The sequence below is a fragment of the Lactuca virosa genome, chromosome 6, assembly GCF_052849685.1.
Source record: "Lactuca virosa cultivar CGN04683 chromosome 6, Lactuca_virosa_CGN04683_v6, whole genome shotgun sequence".
Taxonomy (NCBI): Eukaryota; Viridiplantae; Streptophyta; class Magnoliopsida; order Asterales; family Asteraceae; genus Lactuca; species Lactuca virosa.
Genome location: NC_136431.1, coordinates 231,511,805 through 231,535,620, shown reverse-complemented (window position 1 = coordinate 231,535,620; position 23,816 = coordinate 231,511,805).

Genomic DNA, 23,816 nt, shown 5'->3' with positions numbered 1-23,816 from the left:
TACATGTCATAACATATATGATCGAGCCAACTGAAGAAGCATATGGTATTCGACTCATTTCTACTACATCAGCATCGGTACTCGGACTCTAAGTCTTATTCAGTTTGGTATTGCTCTGGATAGGCAATTGACCTTTCTTGGAATTCTCCATGCTGAAGCGTTTCAACACGTTGTCCAAGTAGGTACTTTGACTAAGTCCTATTAGGCTTTTACTCCTATTTGTCAATATTGTTTTCACTAGAATGTAAGCAGCTTCCCCAAGGTCCATCATAGTAAAACACTTCCCAAGCCAGGACTTAACCTCCTGCAAGATTGGGATGTCATTTCCTATGAGCAGTATGTCATCCACATACAATACAAGAAAGCTAACTATACTCCCACTAGCTTTGACATATACACATGACTCATCCTCGCTTCTCGAAAATCCAAACTCTTTGACTTTCTCATCGAAACAAAGATTCCATCTGTGAGATGCTTGCTTTAATCCATAAATGGATTTCTCAAGCTTACACACTCTATTAGGGTATTTTGCATCTATAAAACCCTCTGGCTGATTCATGTAAACATCTTCAGCCAACTTCCCATTAAGGAAAGCGGTTTTGACATCCATTTTCCATATTTCATAATCATGAAATGCCGCTATGGATAGCATAACCCTTATAGATTTAATCTTCGCTACTGGTGAGAAGGTCTCGTCATAGTCAACACTAGGAGTTTGAGTAAAGCCCTTCGCAACCAATCGCGCCTTATAAGTGTGTACTTTCCCATCCATGTCGGTCTTTTTCTTGAAGATCCATTTGCACCCGACCGTCTTACGACCTGGTAAATTGTCAACCAAGTTCCAAACTTGATTGTCATACATGGACTGAATCTCGTTGTCCATTGCCTCCTTCCATTTCGCAGACTCAGGGCCTGTCATGGCTTCCTTGTTGTTGTTAGGTGCATCCAATTTTACCAGTGTACTATCACTGATAAATGTATCACCTTCAGTAGTAATATGGAAGCCATAAAACTCAGGTGCCATTCTAACTCTACTGGAACGTCTCAGGGGTAAGGACTCGCCAACTGGTTCAACTAGAGTTTCCTCCTCAGGTTGAGCGCTAGTGTTTGAGGTTCCTTCATCGCTTAACTCTTGAAGCTCTTCAAGGTCAATTTGCCTCCTACTGTCCTCTTGGCATATGAGTTCTCTTTCGCGGAAAACCCCTCTCCTCGCAACGAATACAACATTGTCACTCGGTCTATAGAAGAGATATCCAAAGAATTTTTTTGGGTAACCAATGAAAATACAGTGCTCACTATGAGGTTTGAGTTTGTCGTGAGTATCTCGTCTTACGAAAGCCTTGCAACCCCAAACCTTGATATGTGCTAACGAGGGAACCTTCCCTGTCCACATCTCGTGAGGTGTTTTGGCAACCTTTTTAGTTGGGACTAGATTAAGGATATGGGCGCAGTCTCTAAGGCATACCCCCAAAATGAGATAGGTAACAAAGCTCGACTCATCATGGAACGAACCATATCCAACAAGGTTCGATTGCGCCTCTCAGCCAGACCATTAAGCTGTGGTGTCCTAGGTGGCGTCAGTTGTGAAACAATTCCACATTCCTTAAGATAGTCGTGGAACTCGATACTAAGATACTCACCACCTCGATCGAATCGGAGTATCTTTATCTTCATGTCCAATTGATTCTCCACTTCTTGCTTAAACTCTTTGAACTTTTCAAAGGTTTCTAAATTATGCTTGATTAAGTAGATATACCCATATCTACTATAATCATCAGTAAAAGTCACATAGAAGTGGTTAGCATCCCTTGTGTCGGATCTGAAAGGTCCACACACATCTGTGTGTATAAGATCCAACAAACCCTCACCCCTTTCACAAGAACCAGTGAAGGGTGACTTGGTCATCTTTCCAAGCAAGCAAGATTTACATGTGTCATCCGACTTTAATTCAAATGACTCAAACACTCCACCCTTTTAGATTTGGGCCATGCGCTTCTTGTTGACATGTCCAAGACGACAATTCCATAAGCATGCTTTATCCAAACCATCTAACTAATTTATATGTAACACATTATTTCGTACGTTATCTACAACCATCACAGTTTCATATCTACCATTACAAGGCAGTGCTTCAAAATAAAATGTACCATTATAAAAAGCATTAATACTACCAATCTCATTATTAAATGAAAAAGTAAAACCCTATTCATACAAACCATGAAAGGAAATAATATTTCTCTCCATATCAGACGAGTAACAAGAATTATTCAATTCTAAATTTAACCCACTACGAAGAAATAAAGAATAAACTCCAATCTTGGTGACATGCGACTTTTTCCTATTCCCCATGATCAAGTTCATCTTCCCGTGCTCCACACCCCTACTTCCTTTTACACCCTGCAAATCAAAACAAATGTGAAAACCACATCTTGTATCAAGGACCCAAGAATTAGCATGTGATGAGTTATTAGACAGAACACTATAAATACCTGCAAAGGTGGGCTTGATCTTCCCATCCATTATGTCCTTTAAGTATTTGGGGCAGTTTCGTTTCCAGTGCCCTTTTTCATGACAATGGAAGCACTCTGCTTCCTTTGGATTTGAAGAGGGTTTAGGATAACCAACTTTGGTCCCACTAGAAGAGGATCCATCACGGGAATTTCCCTTCTGGCTCTTAGAAGGAGCCTTCCTCTTCTTTCCCTTCCCATGTCCAATTGCCAAGACAGGGGCAGTAGCAGTAGGAGTAGTTACAATAGACTTGCCTTTCAAACTACTTTCAGCAGTTTTTAGAAGGCCTTGAAGCTTGCTTAGAGTGACCTCCTCCTTGTTCATATGATAAGTCATACGAAACTGATCATAACAAGAAGGAAAAGAGTGTAGAATAATGTCAATGGCCAACTCTTCAACGAACTTGACATTCAGCTTCAGCAAGCGGTCCACAAACCTTTGCATCTTTTGCAAGTGGGCCGTGATGGACTCTCCATCCTTCATTTTAGTTGTGATCATGGAGGCAATGATTTCATACCTTTCCTGCCGAGCACTTTGATGGTATCTTTCCATCAAGTCTTGGTGCATCTCATAGGGCAAAAATTCCTCATAAGAGTTTTGAAGCTGAGCAATCATGGTAGCAATCATAATACACGACACCTTTGTCGCGTCCCTCTCGTGATCCTTATATTCAACAATCTGTTCAGGATTAGCAGTGTTTTCATCAATCTCCTTTATCTCTTTATCAAGGACATATTATTTGTCCTCGTAGCGAATAGCCATGCGGATGTTTCGAATCCAATCATTGAAGTTCGATCCATCAAAGATGACCCTCCCACATAAGTTCATGAGGGAGAAAGAGCCAGAAGGGATTGGTTTTGAAGCATTGTTTGATGTAGACATCTGAAAAAAAAAAAGACAAAGTTTAGATTAGATAAGGATCCTTAATATAAAACCCAAATGTAATATTAAGGCCAGAACCCAACACAATGTTCTACAATTCGGAAGTGGGATGCCGTAATCCAATTGTAAAATATTTGAAGGTAGGTATATGACGATTTATCGATTTCCACCATGAAAATAAAAAAGAAGATTTAGGTTTTAAATGAATTAAAATTCCTAGATTCTTTGAGATTCATTGAATCTTTTCAATGGCATGTTTAAATCTCGATTATGCCCTTCAAGTTTGTGACTAGGATACCGATGATCACAAACAAGGTGTGAATAACCATGAAAATGTGCTTGGTACTCTTAATGTTACATATCACTTGATCAATGTGTCGGTTAACCACACACACGCTCCGTTGATCTATGATTAACATCAAGCTACACTTTCCTACCCTTTCTATTCCCAAATTAGTGTGTCGGTTAACCACACACGTTCCAATAACGACTTAGCAAGGTGCAAAGCACAATTTCCATGGACTAGCACCATTTTTCACATTTTTCCTAAAGTAACTAAGATTGGGAATTTATAAAGGTTTAGTTACTTTATAATATCATTATACTTTTTAATGAGAATTATTGTCCTATCCTACCTGTTCGGCTAACGACCCTCCACCAATCAAGGAAGCGGTTGGTGATAGTGGACACCCATTCAACCGCCATTTTATAGGCAGTTTCCTTAAACCCCCCTTATAGATCGGCTTCGTGAATGAGGCCTACTAACGGTAAGACTGACTTGTCTTATACATATATATAAGTATTAAACTTTAATATTATAATAGTATAGGGTTGAAATTTAAACTTTTAAAAATTCTAGGGTTTGGAATTAAAGTTTCATAAATGAGACTTTTCAAATTCCAAAACTTGAGGGAAAGTTTTGAAACTCTTCAAAACCTCTTTAGTTTTAGGATTTATGTTACATAAATGAGACTTTTCAAGTTCCATAACTTGAGGACAAGTTATGAAACTCTTCAAGACCTTTGAAATTCTATAACTTAAAAAGTTAATGTTTCATGAATGAGACTTTTCATATTCCATAACTTGAAGACAAGTTATGAAACTCTTCAAGAAACATTTAGATCAAATTTAATTAATACACTTATCATATAATTTATCATTTACCAATTTGACCTAATGCTAGTCATATAGCAACATAATTTCAAATTCTACAAATAATTAGTTTTTCACAAAATCAAGTAATTATCTTAAAATTTGACAAACATCGTGTTATTGAATGGGGATAATCATTACCATATTCGTAAAATCAAATTTTATGAACCAAAACAATTTGTGGTAATCATCCTAATCCAAAACATGCCAGAAAATCGAAAATTCTGCCATCAGATGATCTACCTCGTCGAGCCAGGCAATGGACTCGTCGAGTTCATGGCCAAATTCATCCAACTCGTCGAGTCCATCAGGCAGTGGCCAGAAATGTCAATTTTCAGCTTTGAAAATCAAACAATTGCATCAATATAATAGAAAACACCTATGGCTCTGATACCACTGATGGGTTTTAGGTACTATAACACTCCTATGGTGCACATACAACCCCAGATAATTTGGGTCTAAGTTTTCTCTAATTATACATGCAATTTCATATTTCCAAAGCATGAAGCCTAACTAGCATACAATTTAATATTTGAACCATAAAAACTAGTTAGAAGATTACCTTTTGTTGTAGCTAGTTGAGTTTGGCCTTTCAAGAGCTTAGCACCTTAAGTGTGATGCCTTAAACAAGTCACAAACACCAATAAACAACTAGATGAATATGATAGAGATTTTGGAGACACAAAATCGGTTATAATCTTCTTGGAATACAAGGGTGGCTGATTTTAGGGCTTTGGGTATACATTTATAGTGTAGAATTCCAAGAGTCATATGTAACCCTAATTCTTACACTTAAGCTTATGATCCAACAATTTATTTGGACTAACACTTCATGGACTAACTTATAAGCTTAGTCCATCATAAATTAATCATGGATCATTAGCCCAAACCATATGTATCACTGATTTACATAATCAATCCCTATTAATTTAATTAGTCTCTTTTGATCACTAAATTAATTCCAAATTAATTCTTTATCAATACTAATTAAATAATATGATTTCCCAATTAATATATTATTCTTATAATATATTAATAAATCACAAATAACCTATTTCTCAAATATCCAACCTGTCAATTTGTTCTGGTGAAGGCAACCTGAAATGGACCATGCTACTATCGGGTCAAGTACATACCAATTATAGTTATGGGCGTAAACACATAATCCAACACTTTATACCTCAAATAGCTTGCAAAAATGATGATTATTCTGGATCTACAAGCTCAAGCCACTCCAAAGCAACCTCCAAGTGTTCTTCTTCCTTCAACTCAACAAGAACACCAGAAAAACTCACTTCCAAGCTCAAAAATCACAAAAGGGAAATTAGGGTTTTGATCTTATGGTGTAGAGCAGTGGAGGCTGAAAAAATGATGCAACCAAGGCAACGTAAGTTGCTTAAATAGGGCACAAACCCTAAAAAATAGGGTTTATCCATGCTTAGCATACACCTCGCGTACTCCCATGTACGCCCAACGTACGTGGGCGCATCCGCAACCAACAAATGAGCTAGTACGCCCAACGTACTCGGCTAGGGACCAAATTTGTAAAGAATTCACATAAAGGGTTAAAAAGGAACATACCACTAAATCTCGAATGTTACAATTCTCCGCCAATTGAATCAGATGTCATCCTCGAAGTCCGCTACCGCAAATAACTCTGGGTAATGCTCCTTCATCTCTTCCTCCGACTCCTAAGTCAACTCCGAACCCTTCTGGTGCTGCCGTTGCACCTTCACCAACTCCACAACCTTGTTCCTCAAGGTTTTCGTCTTCCTATCGAGGATTGCTACCAGTCTCTCATTATAGTTCGGGATATCATCCACCTGAATATCCTCCAATAGGACCACTGCAGAATCATCAACCAAGCATTTCTGCAGTTGAGAGACGTGAACGCGCTATGGATCTGACTAAGCTCCTCACAAGGATGCAAGAGATAAGTAACCCGACCCACCTGGGCCAAAACGCTGAAAGGACTGATGTACCTAGGGCCCAACTTGACCCTCTTCTTGAATCAGATGACACCTTTCCAAGGTGACACCTTCAAGAGAACCATATTCCTAAACATGAACTCTAGGTCTGATCGGCGCTTGTCGGCATAGCTCTTTTTCCGACTCTATGTTGTCTGAAGTCAAGCCCGAACCTGCCGAATCAACTTGTTAGTCTTGAGTACCACTTCGGTACTCCCCATGACTCGCTGACCGAACTCACCCCAACATATCAGGGTCCTGTATTTCCTCCCATAGAGCATCTCAAACGGAGGTCGATTGATGTTGGCGTGATAACTGTTGTTATACGAAAACTCCGCTAAAGGGAGATACGCATCCCAACTCCCACCAAAATCCAATACACACAACCGAAGCATATCCTCCAAGGTATGGATAGTCCGCTCACTCTGTCGGTCAGTCTGCGGGTGGAAAGCTGTGCTGAAATGCAGATGAGTACCCGTCTCCTCATGGAACCTCTTCCAAACTCTGGAAGTAAACCAGACGTCCCTGTCTGAAACCACAGAAACCGGCACCCATGCCATGCCACAACCTCCCTGATGTATATGGTGACCAACTTCTCCGCAGAGATACTCTTCTGAATCAGAATAAAATACGCGCTCTTGGTCAATCGACTCACGATGACCCAAATCGAATCCACTCTGCATGTTGTCTGAGACAACTTCATAATGAAATCCGTGGTGATCTCCTCCCATTTCCAAATAGGAATGTACGTCTAACGGTTGAATCTTTCTGTGAGGTCGCTGATGCTCGACCTTGAATTTCCTGCAAGTGAAGCACCTCTCTACATACCAAGCTACATCATGCTTCATTCATGGCCACCAATAATCAGGATGGAGGTCTCTATACATCTTTGTCGCCCCGGGATGAGTGGAAAATCTTGACTTATGTGCCTCCTCCATCAAAACCTGATGCGGACCACCCCAATATGGAACCCACACCCTCCGATGGAGAGTCATTAACCCCCGACTACAATAATTGAAGGAATTACCTGACCCAGTTTGTACTCACTCTTCTGGTTCTCTTCCTTCATAGCCTCAACCTGAGCATCTCGAATCTACTCCAAGAGAGGAGTAATCACTATCATCCTAAAACAAATGTCTATGATCAGAGTTGCGACAGCCTTGCGGCTGAGAGCATTGGCCACTACATTGGCCTTACCCGAATGGTAAAGGATCTTTTTTTTTGAACCGGCAAATACAAATATGAATGGTAAAGGATCTCACAATCATAATCCTTCACCACATCCAACCACTAACGCTGCTTCATGTTCAGATTCGGCTGATCCATCAAATACCTTAGGCTCTTGTGGACCGTGTAAATCGTACAACGGACTCCAAAGAGGTAATGTCGCCAAATCTTGAGGGCGAACACCACCGGCCCCAACTCCAAATCATGCGTAGGGTAATTCACCTCATGAGGCTTCAGCTTCCTAGAAGCATAAGCAATCACGTGACCCCTCTTCATCAAAACTGCACCCAAACCCGTGATCGACACATTACAATAAACTACAAGATCCACACCACCCTCAGGCAGAGTAAGAATTGATGCCTCATACAATCTCTGTCTTGGGGTCTTAAAAGCTTCTTGCTGCTCAGGCCCCTAGCGAAAAAAGTGACAGTCTTCTTCGTCAATCGAGTCAGAGGAACCGCTATCATGGAGAAATCCTGAATGAATCTCCAATAATAACCTGCCAGAAAAAGGAAACTCTGAATCTCAAGAGCGGACTTCGGAACCTCCCATCCCATCACTACATCAACCTTGGCCGGATTGACCAGAATACCCTTCTGGTTGATAAGGTGCCTCAGAAACTGCACCTCGCGCAACCAGAACTCACACTTGGAGAACTTCGTATAAAGTCTCTCCCTCCTCAGAGTCTCAAATACCACCCTCAAGTGCTCCCCATGCAGCTCCTGGGTCTTGGAATAGAATAGGATGTCATCAATGAATACATTCATAGATTGATCCAACATTGGCATGCATACACGGTTCATGAGGTCCATGAACGCAATTCGAGCATTGGTGAGCCCAAATGTCATCACCACGAACTCGTAATGACCATAACGAGACCGGAAGGCCGTCTTCTGCACATCCTCCTATCTGACCCTCATCTGATGATAATCCAATCGTAGATCAATCTTAGAAAACCAAGATGCACCCTAAAGTTGGTCAAACAAATCACCAGTCCTCGATAGTGGATAACGGTTCTTTGCAATTAGCTTATTCAACTCTCAGTAGTCAATACACATCCGATGCGACCTATCAATCTTCTTCACAAACAGGATCGGTGCTCCCCATGGCGAACTGCTTGGTCGAATGAACCCCTTGTCTAACAGCTCCTGCAGCTGTATAGACAACTCATGTATCCCTGGAGCTAACCGATATGGTGCTTTGGCTATCGGTGCCGCACCTGGAACTAAATCAATCCTAAACTCTACCTGCCTCTCCGGAGGCACTCCGGGTAAGTCCTCTTGGAACACATCAGGGTATTCCCGGACAACCGGCACGTCATCCATAGTCACCTTACCCTTCTCCCGGGTATCCATAACATAGGTGACATATCTGGAACAACCCTGCTGAAGATAATATCTGGCCCTAGCTGCAGAACATAGAATCGGCCGATGTTGAGCACTCTCTCCCTGAACCACTAACTCTCCCTCACTTGGGCTCCGGATGCATACCATCTAATGTTGGCGTTCAATCACTGCCCCATTGGGGCTCAAACAGTCCATCCTTACAATAACCTTGTTCCCGCATAAAGGAATAGGAACCAAATCAATCAGATACTTCTTGCTGAACATCTCAAAAACACACCCCGATGAACCCTCGATACCCGGACAGATCGGTTATCCGCAATATTAACCTCTAATGGACAATCCAGCTCCCCCGGAGCACCAACAAACCTCTTGTTGAGCGCAAGAGATACAAAAGATCGGGTAACCCCCGAATCAAACAATATCAATGCACAAATACCGCTCACGGGGAACGATCCTAAAATAAAACACACAAATATAAGCAGAAAAATCAATATAAATAAAGAGATAAGGAGAAGATACTTACCCGTCACCACATCAGGTGATATGCGAGCCTCCTCGGCTGTCAACTGAAAATCCATGCTCCTCGCAACAGTCGCATCCTCCTTGCCCTGGTGGCCATCAGTAATCCGTAGAGTCGCTGGAGCGGGTGCTACCAATGGTCCCGCTGCTGCCAAACTCAAGCAATTGGCCTTCTTATGGCCCCTCTGATTGCAATGGAAGCAAATCAGGTCAGATGTACGGATGGTGGGGGTAGTAGCAGTGCAATCCTTGCTAATATGACTCGTCCTGCTATAATTGAAGCAGCTAAAACCACCCACCCTGCATGCCCCATCATGTGTCCTTCCGCACTTGCCACAACGGCTCCGGCCCTACTGGCCTCTCTATATCGAATCAAAACCTTTGGGCCTCTTTCCCGAACCCTCTGAACCCTCAACCTGCTCTGAGTTCCTCTTCCTCTCCATCTCCAAATGAATATATCTCTCTCTCTATCTCTCTCTCCCTGGCCCTCGCTATCATATCATCCAGTGTCTTGCAACTAGATCGGCTCACAAACCACCAGATATCACTCCTCAACATCTCATGGTATTTCACCTTATTTATCTCCTCACCCTCCACATACTTTGGAACCAACAACACCCTCTCGCAAAACATAGCGGTGATCTCAGCCACCGTCTCAGTAGTCTGGCAGAGATCCTGAATCACAAAATCCTCGGCCCGAAATCTCAATCATAGGTGCGGACTCGGCCTGAAATCTCATCACAAAATCCTCCCAAGTCATGGACTCAATCGCCTCGCCTCCCAAGGCATGTGCTACCTCTTCCCACCAGTCTCGGGCTATGTATTTTAGAAAACACGAAGTAAGTCTGACCTTTGCCCCATCGGGACAACTGCTAGTGCGGAATGCATTAGCGACATTCGCAAACCAACATCTGCTCGCGATTGGGTCCTTCTTCCCGAAGAACTCTGGGGTCCCACATGCCCGGAACTCACGGGAACTCAAAGTGCGAGCTCCCATCATCGCTACCATCTCAGAACGGAATGAGCCCAAGTGCTCCTCTAAAACGTCCATGATACCCTGCTTGATCATGCCAAAGATCACATGAGTCTACTCGAGTATGCTACGGGTAATCTCCGACGAAATGAACTCCCACATCTGATCATCCAACTGCCCGGCTCCAGAACCCAAGCCTGAACCCTCACCAGCACCAGAACCACTACCAGGTCTTCCTCGAGTGACCACCATACTAAAAATAGACCATTCAAATCATTAGAACATACATATATAATCATTGAGAGATTCCATACTCTACATGCTTCTTGGTATCATCGAAACTTTCCTTGACTCGAGTACGGATCCTATTCTTTAAGTAGTACGGGCCCATACTACCTTCCATATCTATTCGTACCATACTACTCCCCACCATTAGCTGCAAAAGGAACTCCCCCTAACATCCTCTAACTAGCTCACGAATACAATTACATATCACCGACACCAGATAATTCTTCGAATGAAAGGTCTCAGACTACATTGGTTGGACTCAAAAAAGAGTTACGCAATAGAGTTAAAAAGTAACCTTAAAAAATTATTTAGTCTCAACAATATGTAACTTAGCATATTTCCTTAATAGTTAGCTGATGTTAATGGAAAATCCTAAAAGCACAAAGCAAGCAACATTCGAGCATCGAGTAATCCAAACAAGCACAACCTAAACAGGCCCTCCTATCACAGAGTGATCATTACTAGAATGCAAGTCTACAAGCTCATAAATTAGGCATATAAAGGAATCTCTCCTGGTATTCTATCCTGCAAATCCTGAGCAGATCCTTAGCCCTAACCAACATGCGATTCACATATTCACAAATCAAAGAATAACATAAAACATGTATGGGTATTTTGGGGAAAACTTGTTGGATTAACTTATTGGTTTAGCCCATAATCATGGATCATTAGCCCACACTACAAGAATTATTGATTTACATAATCAATCCCCATATATTTAATTAGTCTCTTTTGACCACAAAATTAATTCCAAATTAATTCTTGATCAATACTAATTACATAATTTCGTATTAATATATTATACTTGTAATATATTAATAAACCATAAATAACCTTATTCTCAAAATCCATCCTATCAAATTGCACTGGTGAAGGCAACCCAAAAGGACCATGCTACAATCGGGTCAAGTACACACCAGTTATAGTTATGGGCTTAGACACCAAATTCAACAGTCTCCCACTTGGATAAGTCTAATAACTAGTACTGCTAATGCACTTCAGGATCCGACTTAGCAATCGTAAGCTTTCAAAAGCCGATGTTGAACTCTGACCTAGTCAATGATGCATCATTCAGATAAGGGATCATATACTCCTCCGTTCTTAAGATATCTATGCGGACAAACACATGGAACCTATTCATACTTATTGTCATGCAATTTGTTTCCCGATTTCCGATTCGTCTGACATAGAACATAACTGAACACATCAATTTAGTTCTGACCGGGCATGGCACATAAGTCAAAACAGAATCATCGAGGGGCCCAAGATATCACTTTTAATCCTCTTAGGATAAAAGGAACAGATAAACTTTGACATTATATGCTTGTACTAACTACTCATCAAATCATACACAACGAAACATTTTATAACATCAAGTTACTGATGTGTTTTCGTGCTATCAATGCACAACCAACTCGTAGTCAACAACTCATATATATTGGTTTGAAGATTATATGATATTATCGTCTCACAATTACTCGTGACAAATTCCATGAAGTAATTCAGGTGAGCGTGGGTTGAATCCAATACTCAAATATTATTTCAGGAGCACTCATGACTGGTGTAGCACACTTTTGCTATGTCTAACTCCTTAGACAATCTACAAGCCAACTCATGACAGTCTTATTTCATACTTACTTCCAACGTATGATCGACTGTGGATAGTTTGAATAATAATAATAATAATTATAAATTTATTATTATTCTGGAAGTCAAAACATGCAAAGTGAAACAATAGTAAATAATTGACACAAGACAGTAACTTTACTTATAAATAAAACTCTTTTTATTCAATCATCAAATGTCAATTACAATTTAGCTATTACAAGTTTCGATTTATCTAATTACTAAAACTAATATCGTCCATCAGCCCAATGCTCCTTGCATGCTGCAAGTGCTTAACCCTAGTCAGTCCCTTTGTAAGGGGGCTGCTGGGTTGTCCTCTGACGATATCCCCTTTACCACGAGGTGCCCTTATTCTACTTGATGTCTTATGAAGTGGTATTTTCTGTCGATATGCCTGGATTTACCGTGATCTCTCGGTTCCTTGGTTAAGGCAACTGCCCCTTCATTATCGCAGAAAATCTCCATAGACTCCTTTATGGATGGAATTACTCCAAGGTCTCCGACGAAGTTTTTCAACCATATCGCCTCCTTCGATGCTTCGCTTGCTGCTATGTACTCTGATTCGCACGTTGAATCAACTACAGTTTCCTGCTTGTAACTTTTCCATGTTACTGCTCCTCCATTCAGGATAAACACCCAGCATGACTAAGAGTTGAAATTATCTCTGTCGGTTTGAAATATGGCGTCACTATACCATGTCACTCTCAAGTCATCACTCCCACCGAGGGTCAGGACCCAGTCCTTAGTCCTCCGCAGGTACTTAAGAATGTTCTTAACTGCAGTCCAATGAGCTTTACCAGGATTCACTTTATATCTGCTGACCATTCTCAAAGCAAAGGCCACATCAGGGCGAGTACAAGTCATAGCATACATGATCGAACCAACTGCGGGAGCATACGGTATATGACTCATTTATGGTATTTTAACCTCTGTACTCGGACTCTGAGTCTTACTCAGTTTGGCATTGCCTTGGATAGGTAAGTCACCTTTCTTGGAGTTCTCCATGCTGAAACGTTTCAACACCTTGTCTAGGTATGTACTTTTACTAAGTCCTATTATCCTTTTACTTCTGTTTCTCAATATCCTTATCCCTATGATATAGGCAGCTTCTCCGAGGTCCTACATAGCGAAACACTTCCCAAGCCAGGACTTGACTTCCTGCAAGGTTGGGATGTCATTTCCTATGAGTAGTATGTCATCTACATACAATACCAGAAATCTCACTATACTCCCACTAGCTTTGACATATACGTAGGACTCATCCTCGCTTCTCGAAAATCCAAACTCTTTGACTTTCTCATCAAAACAAAGATTCCATCTGCGAGATGCTTGTTTTAATCCATAAATGGATTTCTCAAGCTTACACACTCTATTAGGTTACTTTGCATTGACAAAACCCTCTGGCTGACTCATGTAAACATCTTCAGCCAACTTCCCATTTAGGAAAGCAGTTTTGACATCCATTTGCAATATTTCATAATCATGAAATGCAGCTATGGCTAGCATAACCCTTATAGATTTAATCTTTGCTACTGGTGACAAGGTCTCGTCATAGTCAACTCCATGAGTTTGAGTAAAGCCCTTCACAACCAATCGTGCCTTATATGTGTGTACTCTCCCATCCATGTTGGTCTTTCTCTTGAAGATCCATTTTCACCCGACCATCTTATGACTTGGTACATCGTCAACCAAGTTCCAAACTTGATTGTCGTACATGGATTGAATCTCGTTCTCCATAGCCTCTTTCCATTTTACAGACTCGGGGCCTGCCATGGCTTCCTTATGGTTGTTAGGTTTATCCAAATTTACCAGTGTGCTATTACTCATAAATGGATCACCTTCAGTAGTAATATTCAAACCATAAAACTCAGGTGTGTTTCTAACTATACTGGAACGCCTCAGAGGTAGGGATTCGTCAATTGGATCAACTGGAGTTTTCTCCTCAAGTTGATTGCTAGTGTTTGAGGTTCCTTCACCGCTTAACTCTTGAAGCTCTTCAAGGTCAATTTTCCTCCCACTGTTTCCTTGGCCTATGAGTTCTCTCTCGCGAAAGACTCCTCTCCTCGCAAAGAAGACAACATTGTCACTCGATCTATAGAAGAGATATCCAAAGGATTTCTGTGGGTAGCCGTTGAAAATACATCGCTCACTCCGAGGTTCGAGCTTGTCGTGAGTTTCTTTTCTCACAAAAGCCTCACAACCCAAAACTTTGATGTGGTCTAATGTGGGAACCTTCCCTGTCCACATCTCGTGAGGTGTTTTAGAAACCTTTTTGGTAGGGACTAGATTAAGGATATGGGCGGCAGTCTGTAAGGCATACCCCCAGAATGAGATAGGTAACGAAGCTCGACTCATCATGGAATGAACCATGTCTAGCAAGGTTCTATTGCGCCTCTCAGCCACACCATTAAGCTGTGGTGTCCTAGGTGGCGTCAATTGTTAAACAATTCCACATTCCTTAAGATAGTCAAGGAACTCGATACTAAGATACTCTCCTCCACGATTGGATCGCAGCATCTTTATCTTCCTGCCCAATTGATTCTCCACTTCTTGCTTAAACTCCTTGAACTTTTCAAAAGTCTCCGACTTATGCTTGATTAAGTAAATATGCCCATATCTACTATAATCATCAATAAAAGTCACATAGAAGCAGTTAGCATCCCTTGTGGTGGTTCTGAATGGTCCACACACATCAGTGTGTATGATATCCAACAGACCTTCACCCCTTTCACAAGTACCAGTGAAGGGTGACTTGGTCATCTTTCCAAGTAAACAAGATTCGCAATTGTCATCCGACTTTAAGTCGAAAGACTCCAAGACTCCATCCTTTTGGAGTTGGGCTATGCACTTCTTGTTGAAATGTCCAAGATGACAATGCCACAAGCATGCTTTGTCCAAATCATTAGAAGAATCAATATTCAACACATTATTTCCTAAGTTATCTACAATCATCACAGTTTCATATATACCATTGCAAGGTAATGCTTTAAAATAAAAAACACCATTACAATAAGCATAAATACCACCATTTTCATTATTAAAGGAAAAGGTAAAACCTTGTTTATACAAACTATGAAAGGAAATAACATTTCTCGCCATATCGGCCGAGTAACAACAATTATTCAAGTCTAAATTTAAGCCATTACTAAGCAATAAAGAATAAACTTCAATCTTGGTCACATGCGACACTTTCCTATTTCCCATGATTAAGTTTATCTTCCCGTGCTCCACATCCCTACTTCTTTTTAGTCCCTGCAAATCAGAACAAATGTGAATACCACAACGTGTATCAAGGACCCAAGAATTAGCATGTGATGAGTTATTAGACTGAATAGTGTAAATACCTGCAAAGGAGGGTTTGATCTTCCCATCCTTTATGTCCTGCAAGTACTTGGGGCAGCTTCGTTTCCAGTGCCCTTTATCATGACAGTGGAAGCACTCTGCTTCCTTCGGATTGGAAGATGGATTAACAAAACCAACTTTGGTGCCACTTGAAGAGGATCCATCAAGAGACTTTCCCTTGCGGGTCTTGGAGGGAGTCTTCCTATTCTTTCCCTTCCCATGTCCAATTTCCATAACTGGGGCAGAAGTAGTAGTAGGAGTAGACACAACCGATTTGCCTTTCAGGCTGCTTTCTGCAGTCCTAAGAAGGCCTTGAAGCTTCCTTAGAGTGACCTCCTCGTTGTTCATATGATAGGTTATACGAAACTGATCATAACAAGAAGGTAAAGAGTGTATAATCATATCTATGACTAACTCTTCATCAAAATTGACATTCAATTTAAGCAAGCGGTCCACGAATCTCTGCATCTTCTGCAAGTGGGCCGTGATGGGTTCACCATCATTCATTTTGGTTGTGATCACGGAGGCAATGATCTCATACCTCTCCTGTCGAGCACTTTGATGGTATCTTTCCATCAAATCATGATACATTTCATACGGGTAGTAGTCCTCATAGGACTTCTGTAGCTCAACAGTCATGATAGCGATCATAAGACACGACACCTTTGTCGCATCCCTCTCATAAGTAGTGTGTTCAGCGATTTGTTCGGGAGTAGCAGTGGTGACATCAATCTCTTTGAGATTTTTATCTAGGATATATTATTTGTCCTCATAGAGAATAGCCATCTTGATGTTCCGAATCCAGTCATTGAAGTTCGAGCCATCGAAAATGACCCTCCCACACAGGTTCATGAGGGAGAAAGAGCCTGAAGGGATTGGGTTGGATGCATTGTTTGGGATAGACATCTGTAAAAGAAGAAGAACAAGTTTAGATTAGATGATAATCCTTAATATTACACCCAAATAAAATATTAAGGCGAGGACCCAATATAATATTCTACAATTGCGAAAAGGGATGCCGTAATCCAATTGTAAAATACTTAAGGTAGGTAAATGACGATTTACCAATTTCCACCATGAAAAACGAAATAGATTATTAAGTTTTAATTGGTTTGAAATTCCTATATCTTTGAGATTCATTGAACTTTTCAATGGCATGTTTAAATCTCGATTGTGCCCTTCACGTTTGTGACTGGGATGTCGAGGATCACAAACAAGGAGTGAATAACCATGCAAATTAGCTTGGTACACCCAATGTTACAAATCACCTAATCAATGTGCCGGTTAACCACACACGCTCCATTGATCTATGATTAACATCAAGTTACCCTTTGCCACACATTGTCAGTCCTAGATTAGTGTGTCGGTTAACCACACACGCTCCACTAACGACTTAACAAGGTGCAAAGTGTAATTTCATGGATTAGCACCATTTCACATTTTTCCTAAAGTAACTAAGATTGGAAATTTTAATAAAAGTTTAGTTACTTTATTTTTTATCATTATACTTTTAATGAGGGAGAATTAATGTCATATCCTACCCATTCGGCTAACGACCATCCACCAGTCAAGGAATCGGTGAGTGAGAGCGGACACCCATTGAACTACCACTTTATGGGCAGTAACCTTATCCCCCCTTATAGACCGGCTTCGTGAATGAGGCCTACTAACGGTAAGACCGACTTTGTCTTATACATACATACATATATATATATATATATATATATATATATATATATATATATATATATATATATATATATATATTATTAAACTTATAATATTATAAAGTATATGGGTTGAATTTTAACTTTTAAAACTCTAGGGTTTGGAATTAAAGTTTCATTAGTGTGACTTTTCAAATTCCAAAACTTGAGGGCAAATTCTGAAACTTGTCAAAACTCCTCACATTCATAACTTATGAGTTTAATTGGATTGTAATGTATGAGACCTTGCATTTTCCATAACTTGAGGACAAGTTATGGAGGTCATTAAAATTCATGTAGATCATTTTTCTAACAACTAAAATTATCACATAATCTATGATCTAACACTGACAATCAAGATAATTTCTAGTCAACAATTTGAAAGCATTTTTGTTTATCATATAAAAACAACAATTATTATAAAACTTTGACAATTATCTTGTCGTTGGTTGAGTACAAGCACTACCATATCATAAAAACATTTCCAATGATCCAAAACAGTTTGTGGTAGTGTTCCCAATCCAAACCAGGCCAAGAAACTCGAAATTCTCCAAACAGAGCCTTCAACTCGACGAGTACATGAACTGGACTCGACGAGTTGCTCTGTTACTGAGTGGACTCGTCGAGTCTGTTCATGTACTCGGAGAGTTCACCAGTCAGAGGCCAAAATTTCGACTTTTTCAGCTTTGAAAAACTAGTAAACATCAAATATAATAGAAAGCAAACCTAGGCTCTGATACTACTGTTGGGTTTTGAGCACTATAATACTCCTATGGTGCATATGCAACACTAAATGCTTTGGATCTATGCTTTCTCTATTATACATGCATATTTTCAATTTTTCTAAAGCATTGTCCTAACTATCATACAAATTGCTAAATGAATAATTCATCTAGATAGATGACATACCTTTTAGAAGGACTTGTAGTTCTTGACCTTTGAAAGCTTGAGCACCTCAAGTGTGATGCCTCTAATGGTTCACAAACACAAATATGCAAGAGGATGATTTAAGAGAATAAGCTACTTATCTCAAAGAGAAGGTGCAACCGATTTTGGCTCATGGAGGGTTCTATTTATAGTGTTGCACATGCTAGGGTTACACTTTGTAAACCCTACTGCTCTATGACTTTCCACATTTTTATGCTCCATGGGTTTAACCTCCATGGACTATCCATGGATTAACTTATTGGTTTAGCCCATAATAATGGATCATTAGCCCACACTACAAGAATTATTGATTTACATAATCAATCCCCATATATTTAATTAGTCTCTTTTGACCACAAAATTCATTCCAAATTAATTCTTGATCAATACTAATTAAATAATTTCGTATTAATATATTATACTTCTAATATATTAATAAACCATAAATAATCTTATTCTCAAAATCCATCCTATCAAATTGCACTGGTGAAGGCAACCCAAAAGGACCACGCTACAATCGGGTCAAGTACATACCAGTTATAGTTATGGGCTTAGACACCAAATCCAACAAAACTTACTTGAGCTCGGTCGATTGCATGCACCACGCCCTTTTTCTTTTACTAGAAAATCCTTTTATAAAGATTTCTTTTTGAAAAATCTACCAAACCCTTAGTTTGAGTTCGGACACACCCGAGAGTATGCCTGAATCCCTCAAAATAAGGCTCCGATACCAACTTGTAATATCTCAAAATTTAAGAACAAAAATTTTATTTTTATTTTAATAAAAACCATCTTTCAAAAACATGTTCACGGAACCATAATAGAACGAAATGTAATCAAACATCCAAATACATCAAAGTTAAATAAAATGTGGAACAATCATGGTTTGTGCAATTCGATCACCCCGAGCTCTTCCCCTTGGATACGGAAGTACCTGAAACATAAACTAAAAACCGTAAGCACAAAACTTAGTGAGCTCCCCAAAATACCACATACCATACATATTAAACACATAATTGGGCCCCGTCCGTCATCGGTCCCCGCTCGGAATAGATCTTTCAGTAAATAATGGGCCCCGCCCGGTACTCATACAGACATATAAACACATCCAAGAATCACAAAGATAAATAACATACAAGATAGTCATCAGGCCCCGCCTGGCATCGGTTGCCGCCCGGTATACATATCAGAAAACATACATGTAGAGTCACACAGACAACTAGCATCCTAATCATAATAAACCATGGGTTGGCATTGGTGCCTTCGACCTGCCAAACACAGTAAGGAAACTAACATCAAGCTGTTGAATCACTCAGATAAAATCTCGGTCTACTGATCCAGGAAATCCCCGTTCTGACAGCATCAAATAATATCCAATTAATAATTAGGTCTCAACCCATAATCAAGAATCTAGATTACTTGTCCAAAATCCAGGGTAAAAGACCATTTTACCCTTTTCTTGCTTGGCCCAAAACCAAGGCCCAACCCATTTTCTCAAAAAGCCCAAATTCCTAAATGGTATCCCAAAGACAAATATGGCCCAACTTCATAAATGGGCCCGAAACCCATCATGAGCCTAAATCCAAGAAATCTGATAGCCTAGCAATGACCTAAAGTCAGAAGTCTAATGGCCCAACAAAGCCCAAACTGAGAAAGGCAACTGAAAGTCAAGGACGCTGAGTAAGCCCGACGTACTCAATCTTACGCGTCGCGTTCCACCTCGGTGGCCAGTACGCGCAGCTTACTAGCTGGGTAAGCCCAACGTACGACGCAGTTGACCGAACTTCACCATTAAGAACTTAATCGGTTAAGTCACTAAGCCAAACTCTCATATATGATCCCAAATGGTGACTTAACACATAAACATGGCTTAATGGGACCCAAAACTCAAAAAGAACCATATTAAGGATCCTAACACATGCATGGACCAATATAACTCATAAAGATTTCAATATTTTTTTTGCTCAAGGGACCTCAAAGGTGCTAAGATCAAACATCCATGGCTTCTGGAGTGGACCATTCTCATAAATATGGCTTAAGGACCCAAAAACACACAAATGAAGCACTAAATTGGATCTAGCATAAGGAATCATAAAGTAGAGAACTTTATACCTCAAATAGCTTGCAAAGATGAAGATGATTGTGGATCTACAAGCTCAAGCCACTCCAAAGTAACCTCCAAGTGTTCTTCTTCCTACAAATCACCAACAACACCACCAAAACTCACTTCCAAGCTCAAAAATCACAAGAGGGCAATTAAGGTTTCGATCTTAGGGAGTAGAGGATTGGAGGCTGACCAAATGATACAAACAAGGCAACATAAGTTTCTTAAGTAGGGCACAAACCCTAAAAATTAGGGTTTGTCCCTGCTTAGCGTACGCCCCGCATACTCCCACATACACCCAGCGTACATGGGTGTATATGTGACCAACTAATGAGCCAATACGCCCAACGTGCTCATAGAGTACTCCCAGTGTACTCCGCTAGGGACCAAATTTTTAAAGAATTCACATAAAGGGTTAAAATGGAACATACCACTAAATCTCGGATTTTACAAATTTTGAAAACCATTTTTGGAAAAATCATTTTGAAAAATTCTAACAGATCCTTAGTTTGAGTTTGGATTCACACGAATGATCATCCAATTCTTTCAAACCAGGGATCTGATACCAACTTGTAACATCCAAAAATCACAATAAAATTCTTCATTTTTAACTAAAGAGAAATCAGTGTATTCAATCAAACCCAAGTCATAAGAACCCAAGATAAAGTAAAAATGTTTCCAAATCAATGTATCATAGCATCTCCAAAACATATAACCAAAGGATGTGTACGATTATGCCTTTGCTATTCCCCGATGATCTGAAGTACCTGAAACATAAAACTAAAATTGTAAGCCAAAGATTAGTGAGTTTCCCCCAAAGTACCAGACACAACCAATACAGATAACAACATGCATATATGAGCCTTCAGCATGACTGGACCGCCTTGTAGGGCCTACAACCTATCTGGACCGCTCTCTGGGACTTCAGCCTGACAAGACCGCCTCGCAGCCCTTCGGTCTATCCATACCGCCCTGGGTATCTTTCCCTTCAGCACAAAGGAGGACTACCTCAACCCAACAAACCATAACATGTCGAAATATACAATAACAATCAATGTCCAGCAACATAGGTAATCATACAGATCTACCAATCTAAAGCATACTTAGTGAACACATGTAATCATCCAGATCTACTAATCAATCACATACTCAACATAACATCAATCCAATATACCAAGATCCATAATCCAGTAGGCCGACATTGGTGCCTTTGATCCACAAGTAAAGTAAGGGAAACTCACCTCACAGTCTAAAAACATAGAAGAAAACATTGTTGCTTCAATTGCCAAGTCTACACGTCACCTATACAACAAAAAATGACCTAGTCTCAAACTACTGCTCAAAATACCCAAAATACCCCTGTTAAAAATAAAACTTGAATGATCGAATAGATTCAAACAGGTAAAGAATCAAAAACACAGAAAGAAGAACAAGTTGCGTCGAATGATTAATAAGCACAACCTTAGAATAGCTCGATGAAGAACTTCTACTGTAAAGGCTGTGTAGGGTTTACAACTTAGACGATTACTAGATACGGTGCATGCATGCACCTTAAATAGCTAAACCCTAATAATAAATAACCAGGTGGACAGGCCCAACCTGTTACATAAATGGACTGTACAAAGTAAAACACAATTGACGCAATCCATTATACCCAACAATCTCCCTATTTGTGTCAATTGAGGAAGGAGACTCTCCACTGACGTGTTCGTTTATGTGTCTTGAAAAGCTTGGGCATGATACTGAGTAGAGTACTGCGAAAGTCTATGTACCATCTGATCATATTTGAATAGAATTTCTTCGCATCTGAATCATTCGCATTACATTGCTCAGTAATCTCCAAAATGTAGTTCAGGCATGTAGTGGAGAACAGGTGTTTATCAGGCAGAGCAAACAAACATTTCTGGAAATCGCCTCTTTCTCTAGATCCATGTTGAAACATCACGGTCCAGTTGTCTATTTCTATTTTCTCCATCTTCATCTTGTCAATGTCATTTGCAGAACCTTGGGGAACGACTGTTAGTTTCTTTCGCAATACCGAGGCAATTTCAACATCCAGCTTCGCAACTTCATGTATATACGAAACCTTTTGGGTTTTGAGCACTATAACACTCCTATGGTGCACATGCAACCCTAAATGCTTTGAATCTATGTTTTCTCTAATTATACATGCTTTTTTAATTTTTCCAAAGCATTCTCCTAACTAGCATATAAATTGTCAAATGAACAATACAACTAGTTAGATGACTTACCTCTTAGAAGGACTTGTAGTTCTTGATCTTTGAAAGCTTGAGCACCCCAAGTGTGATGCCTCTAATGGTTTACAAACACCAATATTCAACAGGAGGCTTGAGAGAATAAGTTACTTGCACAAAATCAATATCACTCTCCAAGAATGTTGTGGCTACCGATTTTGGCTCTACAAGGGTTTATTTATAGTGTGGCAAATGCTAGGGTTACACTTTGTAAACCCTAATGACCTTTCATATTACTTAGGATCCATGGGTTAACCTCCATGGATTATCTCATTTGTTTAGCCCATCCTAAATAACCATGGATCATTAGCCCATATTATTAGAATCATTGATTTACACAATCAATCCCTATATATTTAATTACTCTCTTTTGATCACAAAATTAATTCCGAATTAATTTTGATCAATACTAATTAAATAATATGATTTCATATTAATATATTATACTTGTAATATATTAATAAATCATAAATAACCTTATTCTCAAAAGTCCATCCTATCAAATTGCACTGGTGAAGGCAACCCAAAAGGACTATGCTACAATCGGGTCAAGTACATCCCAGTTATAGTTATGGGCTTAGACACCAAATCCAACAAAACCAACATCCTTTTGATGTGAGCCATAATGGGTTCATATTTCTTCTCATCTTGTAGCAGGAGATGCAGCAGAGTAATCCAATCGTTGGGATTTAAACGTGGCAGATCACCAAGAGAGAACTCAAACACCAAACTCACTGAACCTCGAGCTGTCTTGAACTTCGCATTAGCAAAGCTCTCAGTTTCTATTGGCCCAATAACCTTGACAACAGTTATTTTATGTGAACTCCAGGTCTGGTATTGTGACATGCCATGCTTCAAGTAGAAGTACATAAGGGACTTATCTACATTCACATCAGAATCTGAAGCTTTCACAATTACCTCAAAACAATGAAATAAAAATTCTTTCGGAGTGATAGGGAAATCCAGTTGTGAATCAAGGGTATTCTCCAGTTCA